Here is a 15,811-nt window from a genome sequence, read left to right as displayed (position 1 = left end):
GATATACGATTATGGTTAATGGGGTGGCTGGTGGGCAGATAACACTTACGCGTGGGCTCAGGCAAGGGGATCCTCTATCTCCTTATTTGTTTATTATTTGTGCAGAAGGGCTTTCTATGCTTTTACAGAAAGCACAGATGGATGGAGCAATACATGGTTGTAGGGTGGCAAGAGGAGCACCCCTGGTGTCCCATCTATTTTTTGCAGATGATAGCCTACTGTTTTCAAAGCTAATATTGAGGAGGCTGATGTAATTAGACAGTACTTACACCAATATGAGAGATTGTTTGGTCAGAAAGTGAACTATGACAAGTCCAGTATATGTTTTAGTAGGAATACTCATGAAGAAATAAAGGGGAGGTGGCGGCGTGTTTAGGGTGAACCAGGTGGCTAACTTTGGAAAATATTTGGGTCTCCCATCGTTTGTAGGCAGGAATAAGAGAGCTGTTTTTTCCTATGTGGAGGATAAGATCAGACAAAGAATTGGTTCGTGGAGTAAAAAGTTGCTTACTCAGGCTGGTAAGGAAGTGCTCTTGAAAAGTGTGGCTCAATCTATGCCAACTTTTTCTATGAGTGTTTTTTTGTTACTGAGACAGTTTGCACATCGATTGAAAGGACCATGAACAGATATGGTGGGGTCTGGAACGGATAGGAAGATACATTGGAAAGCTTGGGATAAATTGTGTATCCCTAAGAAATATGGGGGACTGGGATTTAAGGATCTACGGGCTTTTAACTTGGCAATGTTGGAAAAGCAGGCATGGCGGTTCCTCACAGAGCCTACTACTTTGGCAGCAAGAATATATAAAGCCAGGTATTATCCGAATACATCTTTTGTTGATGCTACCATAGGAATTGCCCAAGTTTTTGTTGGAGAAGTATAATGGCTGCACATGGAATGGTTTGTTCGGGAGTAAGGAGGCGAGTAGGAAATGGTGAAAAAACATTGATATGGGGGCATCCTGGTTACCAGATAGTCCCAGTCCGTTGGTCCAAACAATAATGCATGAGGAGTTACGACATGCCCATGTTGCAGGTTTGATTGACCGGCAGACTAATACCTGGGATCCGCATATTCTGGCTGATTTATTTATCCCTGAGGATGTGGCACGCATTTCTATGATCCCTGTTAGCCGGACTATGAGGACACATGGTATTGGAAGGGAGAGATGAATGGAATATATTCGGTTAAAAATGCCTATAGGCAGATTAAGGGGATTATGAGCATAGCCCAGGTGATTTTGATAAATGGGTTACTCTATGGAAGCTGAGAGTGCCACCCAAATGGAAAACCTTCTTGTGGAGAGCAGTTTGTGATATCCTCCCTACTACAAAAATCTAATACTGAGAAGAGTTGAGATTGAGCCGATTTGCCCAATGTGCCAAGGGGCGCAAGAAAACGCCATGCATGCGTTACTCTTGTGTGATTATTCTAAATTAGTATGGTGTTTGTCGGGTTGCCTGTTACCAAATACTTACTAATTCATTGTCGACATGGCTTATGGAGTTTTTACTGTCTTAACAGAGGAACAGTGTGGCCTAGCTGTGGCTATACTGTACGCTATTTGGAGTGCCCAATGCTGCGGTATGGGAACGTGCTCTCCAAAGACCGAGTCGGACATGGCACCGAGCGGTGGCAGCCATGCAAGCATACCGACGATCGGCCCCCTGGCGACTGCACCGGCACCTACTGCCTTGACCGAGCAAGCTGGCAGCAACGTCCCACGTTGCTACGTCGATGCTGGTTTCAGACCGGGTACTGGAGAGGCGTCATTCGGAGTAGTGCTCGTCTCGCACCATGGCTCATTTATTGCGGCAACAAATGGACGGCTGGCTGGGGCTTTTTTGGCTACTATGGCCGAAGCGCTCGCTTGCAAGGAGGCACTATCTTGGCTTAAGGGTCGGGATATCATGGAGGTGGACATCTTAACGGATTGCATAGACTTACGAAATATTCTACACTCAGGCGCGCGGCTAAATACTCCTACCTTGGGATCATCGTGGACCAGTGCAGGACGGCTATATCGTTGTTTACGAAATGTTCTTTAAGTTACGTTTCTAGGAATTTAAATTTACATGCCCATACTTTAGCTTCTCTAGCTTTCGATCAGGATCAAACTATGTATTGGGACTCTGTTCCTCCTGACTCTATCATTCACTTTATTCATTAATATACCGCTTGAAAATTTTTCAAAAAAAAAAAAAGTCAATCGTGTTGTAAAAATTATGTTGACTAAACCACTTTGGGAATATTTTTTGAACGTGGAGTCAAAATGGAATTCTCATGTAATTATCCTAATTACAAGGCTTATTTTATTAAATCCGATAAATTTGAAAACTTACAATCACACCCATACCTAAATCCAAAATATAATAAATCTCAATCAAAGTTATATCATATCCCTCATTTATGTCCATGTTTTTAATGCTAATCATTTTGTACATTATGCTTTTAGTTGTACTATATAAATTTTTGGACAAAAATACCCCTATCGTTATAACTTCCGTTATCTTTTCCATTATTGTTACCATTCACACGCATCCACCATACATTATATTTTCTTATATTCTTTAATGATAATAATATTTGTAGACATTATATATTGGATTATTATAATAAATAAATTTGATTTCATATAGATTTTAATTAGTAGGGAATTATTTATTTATTTATTTGAGAACAATTAGTAGAGATTTGTTAGTTATCTTAAAAGATATAAATATTGAACATATGTTTTTTGCGCATCGCGCATAGAAAACACTAGTAAGATAATAAAGGGATTGGAAATGCTTCACAGCATTTTCTTTGGAGAAAATTATACATTTGTACTCAATATAATAATAATAATAATAATAATAATAATAATAATAATAAATAATAATAATAATAATAATAATAATAATAATAATAATAATAATAATAATGTTTATTTTCATTTTAATTTTTTAAAATGTGGTGTCTAAATTATTTATTGGGTTGTCAAGTTACGGAGTTGCTTGAAAGATGTTTGTCAATTGTCCTTGAGGGTTATTGGGGCCTTTTGGTAATTTTAAATTTCCTCTCTTAATTTATTTTCACCATTAAAAAAAAAGGTGTTTATCAGCAAATATTAACCAATTTATATCGTGCACTACGGCGCACATTGCTATGTGCGGTCAGGCACAAAACGCGCGCTTTTCATGCTGATTTATGCTGGCGTCACTCCGTCCATCCGAACAGACCAAATCTCATTATGTGTATTCAGTTAAAATTTTATGTGTATTGTGTTATGAGTTTACGTGTATTCAGTTAAGAGTTTATGTGTATTATGTTAACCAAACACATTATGTGTATTCAGTTAAAAGTTTATGTGTATTGTGTTATGAGTTTATATGTATTCAGTTAAAATTTATGTGTATTATGTCCATTATGTGTATTCAGTTAAAAGTTTATGTGTATCATGTATTATGTTAGATTATGTGTATTCGGTTATGAGTTTTGTATTCTGTTATGAGTTTATGTGCATTCGAAACAGATGATTTTTTTTTTTTAACAACTTAACAAAACGACGTCGTTTTGAGAGGCACGGGACGCACAGTATGTGCCCTGGTGCACGGTATAACGATTGAATATTAACTTATGAAAGACTATTATGTTAGGCCCAAAAATCCTAATATTTCGTACGCTGGTTAAACAAAACAGCAATATAATGGGCCCAACGTACCACTGGACACAAATTATATCAAGGAACAGAATTCATGATGTGTTTTGTGGACCTTGGTCTAGATTTTGTATAAAAATTTTGATGTAGTAAATACATTGTGATATACAAATATGCCTAAGTACGATCTCAGGGCCTAATATACAGGCTCGGGTATTTGTGATAATGGGTTGGACGATCTCGAGTTAATACTAGGTTGAGTAGAAATCTCACAGTCCCTCTCACGGCATTAAATATGCTATTTATAGGTAATTAAAAAGGGACAAATAGGGAATGTACCAAGCAAGTATTCCACCGGAATGGAGAGTATGTTTCAAGGTATCTACACTCATGTGGATAATGTTGTCAATACTCAAGGAGGAAAATTCGAAGCATCATTTGATGAAAATCGGAGGAGTCAACAACACCTGATTGACACACATCAAGCACTTGAGAGACAAGTTGGTGGATTGAACAAATGTCAAAGGGCAACTCAATGAGTTCTACATCCAACTATCTCAAATCCTCAAAAATTCTGGAAAAGCAAATGAAGCAATTGCCGTGAATCAAAGTCAAGGAATTCTCAATGTGGTTCATCAACATGAGAAGCAGATTAGTGATGTCCACACAGATCTCATCTCCATCAACACCAAAGTGGGCTGCCTTCGAGGTTCATATGAAAACATATCCGAATCTGTTTCATCTCTTTGTGAGTCAGTTTATACACTCATTGATTACGCCAAAAAGGGGGAAGAGAGATTCAGTCATTTGGAAGGCATGCTTGAAATGATGATGGCTGCCATGGCTACCCGAAATGTTGGTACAAGCAGTAGTAGAGGAGGAGGAAGCAGATCTGCTGGCAGAAACATTGCTAGAAGAGGAGGATTGGAATATTGGTTCGGTAGTGGTGAAGCTGGCAGTCCAAGAGGATCAAGCAGTGCAAATACCACTAACCGTTCATTTCGTGACATTGTTTGTGCAGGTGGAAATATTGAGCAAATCAATTGGTACAACAAAGCAGCTCTCTATTTGGAATCCACACCAAGAGATGGTAGGGTTGAAATGCCAAGATTGGCAAGCTTGAATGACCTACCATAGGGAATGAAGAAAAGTGGTCCAAGTGACCAAAATTTGTGGGTTTCGAATGAGAACTTCAGGAGGATCAAAAGCTATGCTAGAGCTTTGATGATCATGGTTCTTAAGGATTATATCAAGGTCAATGATGCCGAGCTTCAAGGAGGAAGGAGTCTAGAAGAGTGCATCATATGGTATGAAGAAGGAATACTGCCCGGGACAACATTATTGAAGCATTCAACTATTATGTGATTGGGCAGGTATGCAACAATTATGTCATTAGTAACAATTTCATTGAAGTTCAAAATCATATAAATCATGTTCTTGAAGAAAGGAGAAACAGAATCATCAAGTGATTTGTATGATTGTTACATTTTTTTGGTGTATGGTCCACGAGAACTTGAACTCATGATCATGGAACAATTTGAAATGGTCCGAATTATCTGTTTATGATGCTATTAAGTTTTCCTTGTTATCTATTTTTATTTTATTTGTCTTGAAAGGTAACATTTTAGCTTAGATTGTATCAAATCGCATAAATTGGAAAAATTACAAAATTCGTTATCATTAAACTCCAAAAATGCGAATAGAAATTTAGATGCAAAAAATACCTTTCCTAGAGTCAAAATCAAATGTTAAGCTCGTCTTGGCTATGTCAAAATTAATAAAATTTTGAAAAATAATTGTTTTTAAAAGACAAACCAAAATGACTGAGTATAGGTTTTGGTCATAAAAAGGGGGAAAATTGATAGGAATATTTTTGTAAGTTTTGATGAGCCAAATGTACTTTAGATCCCCTTGGTTTTTAGGTCTTTTAGTACAAGCATCATAAATCAGAATATCGAGTCAAAAGGAATCTACCATAGGAAGAACAAAATTAATTTGGGAAATTAATTTTGGTCCTACGAGTATTCATCCGAGAAAGAAGCATAAAGGAATGGCGTTGCAAGAATTGATCGGATGAGCTTAACGGCGAAATGGTAGAGTCCTTACTCAAAATGATCACACCCGAGATCGATTATCCCAAGGATTTATTTTTTACAAGTCAAGTTTTCGGACAAGCACAATGTTCTCAAAGAGCACAATGTTCTCAAAAGAGCACAATGTTCCTAAAGGAGCACGATGCGGACAAGCACAATGTTCCAAAGGAGCACAATGTGTACAAGCAAGATGTGCCCAAGGCACAATGTCTGAAAAGGAGCACAATGTTCTAAAAGAGCACAATGTGAACAAGCACGATGTGTTCAAAGGCACAATGTGACCAAAATCAGAAAGAGCACAATGTTCAAGTCAAACAAGCAAGAAGTGCCCAAGTCAAAGGAGCACAATGTGGCAAAGAAGCAAGATGTTCAGGAATGAATAAATTCGAAGGAATTTATTTTGGATCAGCCCACATGCCACAAGAGTCCAAAATTGCCTGAAGATATTTGATCAGAACGGAAAATATTTATGAAGACATGAATATAAAAACTTGTCCTAGAAATAAATTATATCAGATGAATTTATTTCAAGATTCATTGGATATTCAAATTGACAACAAAAATAATATTTTAAGAAACAACTTGAAAATCAAGTTGAGATAAAATATTATTTTGTCAGGCAAGTTGACAATCAAATCAAAATTGAAGATCTACTATTGTCAACAATATCAGGCTATGAAGATTCAAATTTCAAATATCAAATTATCCACTCCAACGGATATATTTGATTGCCTATAAAAATCCATGAAGACTTGAAGACAAGAAGAGATAGAGTGCAATACACACGGATAAACAAAGTGCAAAATTCAAAAGTGCAACTGCTCAAATATTCTTAGAGACTTAGTCTGAATAGTCTCAAATCTAGTTGGAGAGAGGTACAATTACCTTTGTATTTGTAATTGTTAGAAGAGTATAGCTGTGTGCAAAATACTCTAGTGAGTGTAGCTGTGTGCAAAACACTCGTAGTTGCTAAGTGTAGCTGTGTGCAAGACACTTAGTTGGCGTTGAGTATAGCTGTGTGCTAAATACTCGGAGTTGAGTGTAGCTGTGTGCGAGACACTCGGAGTTGGGTGTAGCTGTGTGCAAGACATCGGAAGAAGTGCTTGTGTAGCGCTTATTCACTATTGTAACTGTGTGGGAAAATAGTGAATTACTCCTAGAAGTGAATGGAGTAAAGTGGACTAGGAAGATTACGCCACTTCCGAACCACTATAAATTGCCTCTCTCATTTACATACCGCACTTACATAATTTGCTCTATTTATCTATCTTATCTGACTAACCCGTTTACTATTCACAGTTAATCTTAATCATCCGGGTTTAGTGTGTTTCACGTATGCATGTGACTCAAACTTCTCAAGCTTAAATATTGGAATATTCTAAGCAAGTTTGACGTGTTGCATGCAACGTTCGTCACACGGTCGACGTGACACGATTTTATTTACAATCTTGAATATTATTGTTACATATTGAGTGAACCATCTCCTTTACTTGTTACTTAGAGTTGAAGTTACCAAGAGTTATTTATTTTGAAAAACTTGAAAGTCTATTCACCCCCCCCCCCCCCTCTAGACTTTCACCACCCTATCGGGACCAACATCGCTAATATATTCCTTTTGTACACCATTGAAGTATTAACCCTGTAGGTTACAAATGGTGTTTGTATAAGGGAAAAACAAGAATGATAAGGTGGTGAGATATAAAGCGAGTCTGTAGCTTAAGGGTTAACGCAAAAACCCATAATCAAGTATACTCTCCCATGATGAATATTATTAAAAGTTCCGCTACATGATTGGCAGAATAATTCTAGATATGCAGCTTATTAAAGTCATGACCTAGAAACTATGGGTCATTAGACAATTAATGTTTATCTGAAAATCCTTGATGGATTTATAATTCTCAAAATGAAAGAAAGTAAATATCACAACATGTTTGTTGTTGAAATACAAATGCTTTACTTTACTTAAAATAGTGAAGCAATTGATTGAGTAATTTCCTCTTAAAATAAGGAAATTATAGAAATGAATATGTACCATTAGGTACTTACTAAGGGGCTTATTGTAAAATAAAGGAGATGGAAAATCAAGTATTATATCGACCTGTAGATCGAGCATTTCCTTAAGAGAAATTTCACATACTATTTAGTATATGTCCAAATAATCTCCCGAAGTAGATAAGGATCATTTTAACCTAAAGGATGATTCAGGACCAGAAGTCCGATATTTTAAAGCGTTATTCTGAATACCTTTTCTTTGAGAACGAAAATTCCCAAATTCACATTTTCTTTTTGTAATTTGTAAAGAGTGATTTGGTGATTCTCCTAGATAGAAAGGGAAATGATGTTAAATAATATCCATTAATATCCTTAAGGTACCTCTTTCGAGAAGTCATTTGAATATTGGCATTATGTTAAACGCCATGACTTGGATTGATATATTATAAATCAATTTAAGCTTTAAGCATCTTAAAGCCTAAGGGATAATACTTGTTCTTATAGATGTATTTTGTATATTATCATCTCGTTATTACTTCTCGCTTTGTCATAGCGACTTTTTAAGTTACGAGATGATCAAGGTACAAATATTCATATTGATGCTTTTGACATGAAGTCATATACTTGGGACAAATAAAACGTATAAAGTTTTTCATGGTATAAAATACCTTGATTCACATGAACTCTAGAAGAGTGATAAAATATTTGTCCAGAAGATTTGCTCCAATGACAAGTTAGCAAATGTATACTACAAAATATCTATGAGATTGATATGCAAGGGTAAAGAAAATTATTATATGGGGCGACAAAATATAAATAATTTTTGGTTCAGATGATCATGAGAAAATATGATAAATTCTAACGACATCCTGAAGATCGTACCATATCCTTTTATAATTCTAATGACAATCCTGAAGATTGTACCATATCCCTTCTCTACACCCTTTTGAAACGATGATTTTACTTTAAACAATGTAGAATTTGAAGATTGTTATCTTCAGGGGGAGACGAGAAGTACATTCACTCGAGTCAATCATGTAGATTGGGTCTTAAAAGACTAATAGTTGCACTTTTTGCAGCGTATATATTCACTCGAGTCAATCCTGTAGATTGGTTAATCCTGTAGATTGGGTCTTAAAAAGACTAATAGTTATACTTTCTGCATCATATACATACCCATGTACTCTTTTTCTCACTAGGTTTTTCCCAATGGTTTTTCTAGTGTGGTTTTTTTAATGAGGTATGACTATAATATATTAATGGGGGGTTGTATATAAATAACTAAATAGACAAACCCCAAAATCCTGAAGATTATGCCTTGAAGGCTTATGATTGTACTCTTTTTCCCTTAACTAAAATTTTCCACGAGGTTTTCTTAAGTTAAGGTTTTTAACGAGCAATCAGTACAATATATGAGTTTACGAATCATGTACTCTTTTCTTCAACTAGGTTTTTCCCACGTGGTTTTCCTAGTGAAGTTTTTTAACGAGGCATGAATGTATTCAAATATACTATCCATATACCTTGTACTCTTTTCTCGACTAGTTTTTTCCCACAGGGTTTTTCTAGCGAGTTTTTAATGAGGCAGGGTGATGGCAAGGTAATGTCCAAGGGGGAGTGTTATAAATATATATTATGTGGACATTATGAACATTCAATACAAAACGGATGTAACGGTCCAGGCATTATTATCATCATTATTGTTTGGTGTTACATATTGTATTTATATATATGTTGTATCATTGTATTTGAAGTTGGTTGGAATGAGAAATATACATTACTTTGTGCCTTACTTTCCTGCTCTTTTGTCTCTTGGTCTCAATGCACCGGTTAAGAGCTAAAGGCCATCGGGCACAAACAGCATTACAACAATGAGCATATTTTGAAACATTACATAGGATAGCGTTTTGAAATAAATTATTATTTTAATCTTCCATGTTTTACTTATAGTTTATTTGAAGTGCATCCCCTAACTCGCAAACTATGCCCTGGAAACGTGTTCACCATGAATGGTGAACACGGGTCTAAACGGCGCCGTTTTTAAGTAAAAAAAAAAACAAAATCGCGGATGTGGTGTTAACGGCGTGTGTTTGGTCAGATTATGAATTTTCTGTTATGAGATTATGATGTACTGTAAATTCATAATCTCATAACTGAAAATTCATAATCGCATAAAGAAAAACATTTATTAAATTATGAATTTTCTGTTATGAGATTATGAATTTACTGTAAATTCATAATCTCATAACAGAAAATTTATAATCTCATAACAGAAAATTCATAATCTCAAAACAGAAAATTCATAATCTCATAGAAAAATTCATAATTCATAACAGAAAATTCATAACAGAAAATTCATAAGCAGTCATGGTTTCGGACGGAAATGTGTAGGCACGGGTCCAAAGTGAATGTGCAGGCATGGATTCATAATTTATGAATGTCCGAAATCATTGCTCACCTCAAATTAAAGTGAAACCGCGAAATGTGAAAATAAAGAAGAAAAGTCGCGCGATTAAAAAAAAAAAAAAAAGAAAAATAGTGCACTAACACCGTTGGGACCGTGTTCACCATGGATGGTGAACACGGTTCCATGGCATAATAACGATTGCTCCTAACTCCCTAAGGCATAGTGGGCAAAGGAAATTATGCACCCAGCATGGGGAGTGCACTGCCCACTATAGAGCTATAAACAGATCTCCTTGCAAAATCCTCAATTCTTCTCTCTTCTCATTCTCTCTCCACCACATATGCAATCATACTTGCAAAAAGGACTTAAAATCCGCTATTATGGATGTTCTAATATTCCGATAAGAACCCCTACTAAGAACTTGCAAATCTGTACATAAATACACACAATATTCTACATGAAAACACACCATATATTATTCTGGTACGTGAAAGTGTGAAATTTGGTTGCTTTCCAAATTCGGCTACTGTTTTCTCGTTTGAGTGGTTTGACAATATGAATATTATTGATGTAACATGAGATAGGTATGATAATCGTGTTGTCGGTGTCGACCAAAAAAAAATAAAACAACAAACCTAACTCCCGTTTCAAATATAAGTCTTCTAAACTTCCCGGAACTGGAACAACTATCCAATTCCATTCTTCTCCGGCGAAACTAAACCGGAAACGGCGGCCATATAGTATGGGAAGGGTTCATCTCACACTTGTTTCTTTAGGTCTCTCTGTTTTCTCTGCAATCTTGGAACGAGACAGACATTCTCAGACGGGGCGACGTTGTTACTCCAAACACTACGTTAGTTTCCTCCAACGGGAACTTCGCGTTAGGCTTCTTCCGTCCCGGAAACTCATCTTCTTCCTTTCTGGGGATATGGTACAAACTCAAAGACAGTAGCGTGATTTGGGTAGCCAACAGAGAATCTCCGCTGCACCAAGATTCCGAAGAAGCGCATTTCACAATCGGTGATGATGGGAATCTGCGGCTTCTCCACGGCGGCGGCGCAAGAAACAACAAAATGGTCGACAAATGTCTCCGGTCCGGGCGGAATTTATTATGCGGAGGCGCAACTGCAAGACACCGGAAACCTTGTTCTGAAGCACGGAAATTACACTGTTTGGGAGAGCTTTGATGACGGCAACGGCGGCGGTGATACATTGATGCCGGAGATGAGACTAAAGGTAAACATGAGAACCGGAAAACGAAACATTCTCAGGTGTGTATTAATTGTATTTTTCTTTTATATTTGCTGTATTATTAGGGTGTGTTTGGTTCCCACATGGGAATCGGAATCGAAATGGGTATCAAATACTTGATAATGGTAATGGGTTTTGATGAAAGTATTTAACATGTTTGGTAGTAGGGTGGAATGAGAATGGTTACTAATAGTAGTGCTTGAGAATGAACAAGGGAATAAATTGAAATCCTTATTTTATTTGGTACGGCTGGAAATTATGGAGTTTCCGACTACCTGAAAGTGATCTTAAATCAAGTCGAGAGTCTTGTTCCGACTACTTTTGGTATCCGAAAAAACCTTTATTGCTATTTCCGACCACTCTTTGCTTTCGACTTGCTTTAAGATCACTTTCAGGTGGTCGGAAATTCCATAATTTTCCGTAGTAGTATGGATTTTTCAATTGATGGGGTATTCGAAACCTATAGTAGTGTTTTAAAAACCTATCAACCAAACAATAACAATTACTTTCATACCCATTCCCATGGACAAAACCCATCAACCAAACACACCATTACTTTTCTTGTTGCAGTAGCTCTCCTTTTCTTTTAGCTTGGTGTGCACCGTTTCCTCTTCTGTTGTAACTTCATCACTGGACTGTAAATAGCCCGTACTTGCTGTATATGATTTTCTCACTTTTACAAGTCTTGGACTAGCAGCGATGATCCCGGCCAGGGAAATTCTCGATGGGGATGGATCCAATGGGGCTCCACAAATCTTCATTTGGGAACAAAACAATAATATTCCTTATTATAGGAGCAATTTGTATGAGTATGGTTATTCTACATACCGGTACATTCCCAAGCAGGGATATTCAGTATATTCATCATTGGCAGCACGAGAAGATGAAGTTTATTTCAGCTATACGTATCGGGACGCCTCGGCCCAATCCGGTTCGTCTTGAGTCCCGACGGGTATATTCAAGTTCTGTTAAAGCCAGAGAACAGTGATGAATGGGAGAATAGGTTGCAGTTTCCAGACCCAACTCAGTGTGAAATGTATGGGAGCTGTGGTTCGTTTGGAAGCTGTAAGAAAACCGGTTCTTCCCATTCGGTCTGCACTTGCTTGGAAGGATTTAAACCGAAATCGCAGAAAGATTGGGAAAATGGGAATTACAGTGGAGGGTGTGTGAGGAGAATAGGATTGGAATGCAATGAAGATGACAGTTCATGAGGCTTGAAGGGATGAAATGGCCCCATCCAATTTCATTGCGAATAATAATATGACATTTACTGAATGTGAAGCTCAGTGTTACAGGAACTGTTCCTGCACGGCTTTTCGCTTACACCAATATCAGCGATGACAATGTCAATTGTATAAACTGGTTTGGGACTTGGTTGATTTGGCTCATAACAATTCAGCTGCCATTAGTGATCTCCATGTTCGAGTTCATGCCTCTGAGCAAAGTAAGACATGTTTAACTTTGTCTTCTCTTTGTGCTAGCTTTTTGACATGGAATGTGTTCGGCTTTTTCTTACTTTAGTTCGTTGATTATGTTTGGTGCAGATGGAATTGAAAATTCTGCACACAAAGCAAACGTCCTTTACATGTTGCAGTAATAGTTTCTTTGGTCTTTGCAGCAGTCTTTCTTGTTGTTATTAGTGTTTTGGGTTGTATCCTCAAACGGAGATACTATAGAAAAAAGGTACATACATAAATTCCATTTTGAATAGTATGGCTGACCAGACCACATGGGCAGCTCAGTTAGTCACAGAGGTGAAATTTGAAAACAATTACTTAGGATCGAATTTCACCAGCGACCATGATTAACAGAGATCTAGCCTGTGTATTCAGCTTGAGTTACCATGATCATGAACCATGATTAGCAAAGATCTAGTCTCTATATGCAATTGAATTGCCATAATCATGATGTCTCTATATGAAATTGAGTTGCCATAATCATGATTTATATCTTCCCAATGCTCTATTGGGCTATTGAGATCGTGGATTCAATTTAATTCAACTTTTTAGGAACAATAATATGGCAAGGCATAAAAAAAAAAACATGGCAGGGCATTCCCACCACCTTCATTAATAGTTGCTAACTGCTGTGTGAACACTGATTGCATGTGTATGTATATATGTAGGTGAGAAGTCTACATCAATAGCCAGCCAAAAGTCAAATGCATCCCCCTTGGAAATGGAGATGTAGAATTGCTACAACTCAGTTTGGAGAGAATATTAGATGCTACCGACCACTTCAATGAAGCAAACAAACTTGGGGTGGTGGATTTGGTCCTGTGTTTAAGGTAATTATTACTTTATAATTGTTGTTCTTAAAAGATTGAATCTCCAATTCAAATCACTTTATGATTGTTGTTCTCAAAAGATTGAACTCTTAATTTCAAAACAGAACATCTAGGAGGATGTAAATCATAGTAACTCGAGTCCTCCTCACTTTAAGAGGTTGTTCCCACATTGCGGCTAGTAAGACTCGATCCCGGATCATTATTTTCAAACTTCACATTCGTGTCATTTCATTTCAGGGTTTTTTATCTGAATTTGGGATGGTAGCCATCAAAAGGCTATGTAAGCAATCATCACAGGGCCTAGAGGAGTTCATGAATGAGCTAAAGCTAATTGCAAAACTACAGCATAAGAATCTTGTTAGGCTTTTGGGTTGTTGCGTTGAAGATGATGAAAAAATACTAATTTATGAGTACATGCCAAATCGAAGTTTGGAAAGTTCTTATTTGGTATGTTTAATTTGCTATCTATTCTGAATCATAATTTATGAGCTAGGTTTATATATTTAGAGCATTAGTTTCCCTGATTTGTTCTTCTATATATTAACAACTTCATCACTTCACTTTGCTTCTTCCAAATATAGGTGAGAAAGATAATTTAGATTGGAACACACGCTTACAAATAATTGAAGGAGTTGCTCAAGGAATTCTTTATCTTCATAAGTACTCGAGACTAAAAGTCATTCACAGAGATTTAAAAGCAAGCAACATTTTACTCGACGAAACAATGAAACCGAAAATATCAGATTTTGGGTTAGCAAGGATATTTGGACTTGATCAAACTCAAGCAGAAACGAATCGTGTGGTTGGAACATAGTAAGTGCAGTTAGCTAGATTCCATTATTAATAAGATTTGATTCAACTCATAAGTTCACAATCATATTTGCGCGTGCAATGTGTACTTATTAATGCCTGCATAACTAACTTTATTATTTGATCAGTGGCTATATTTCACCAGAATATGTATTGCACGGACAGTTTTCAGAAAAATCTGACGTATACAGCTTTGGAGTTCTATTGTTAGAAATTATTAATGGCAAGAAGAATTCAAATTTTATTCACCCTCAACTTTCAGTCTCCCTCATCGGATGGGTATGGATGCCATGTAACTTCATGATTTGGTATATAAAGTATATATATAGAAGAAAATGATATTATATTTCAATATTATAGTTCCTTTAATTTTTCTTTGTATTAGGCATGGAAAAATTGGAAAGAGGGACAATCATATGAATTTGTTGATCCGGCAATAATGAGATCATCATACGACTCTTTCAAAGTCATAAGGTGCATCGAGGTGGGCCTTTTATGTGTCCAAGCAATTCCAACAGATAGGCCAACAATGTTTGATGCAGTTCTCATGTTGACCAACCCTACATTAGCAATCCACCACTTAAAGAACCAGCTTTTGTGACTACCAACCATTCCAATGCCATTGTTTCTATGTCTTACACAAAATCAAGTGATCATTATTCCAAAAAATGAGGTTACAATTAGTGTTCTTGAACCGCGTTAAATGATCTCTTAATTTGTAGAAAATTTAGTTTAGACTGGTGTGTAATAGTTTATAAATTAAAAAAAGTTGATATTCAATCTAGACAATGAGTGTATCGAATCCCTGTTGAAAGAAATTTGTGCCATTATAGATGTTAAACTGGTTTATAGTATGTATATGCAGATTTATCAATATGAGCTATGGTTTTTATTTTTTATTTTTTATTGTTGTGAAAAAACAGGAGCAAAGAAAATAAATAAAGCATGCATGTGATGTTAGATTAGTATATAAAACCATAGTATACGAGAAACTTGACCTCGTATATAGCGGAAGCGTAGCCGTGTATAGTTGATGTTCCTGTTGTGTTGTCTCTTAACCGTTAGCCATGTTTGCTCAGACCTGACTTAGAACCCTAGATGGTGTATTGTGTCTATTGAGCAGTCTGAGTACCGTAACTGAATGTGCTAACATCCAACATCCTGTATCCCATCAATTCAGAATTATATTAGGCACAGAAGTACCGTAACTGAATGTGCTAACATCCAACATCATGTATCCCATCAATTTAGGATTATATTAGGCACAGAGTCGACTAACAACTTCTAATTATTCAGTCCAACCAGACCACTTAATAAGTCTAGTCCACTT

The 15,811-nt window shown here is 36.6% G+C and overlaps 1 pseudogene; it reads left to right on the top strand.

Moving 5' to 3' along the window:
• The first annotated feature begins 12,371 nt into the window (after window positions 1-12,371).
• On the top strand, window positions 12,372-15,082 carry LOC109153729 (annotated as a pseudogene).
• Window positions 15,083-15,811: the final 729 nt, after the last annotated feature.

Source organism: Ipomoea nil, unplaced genomic scaffold, assembly GCF_001879475.1.
Source record: "Ipomoea nil cultivar Tokyo-kokei standard unplaced genomic scaffold, Asagao_1.1 scaffold2519, whole genome shotgun sequence".
Classification (NCBI taxonomy): domain Eukaryota; kingdom Viridiplantae; phylum Streptophyta; class Magnoliopsida; order Solanales; family Convolvulaceae; genus Ipomoea; species Ipomoea nil.
The sequence above is the reverse complement of the archived record's forward strand: the minus strand, read 5'-3'. Positions and strand labels throughout refer to the sequence as shown.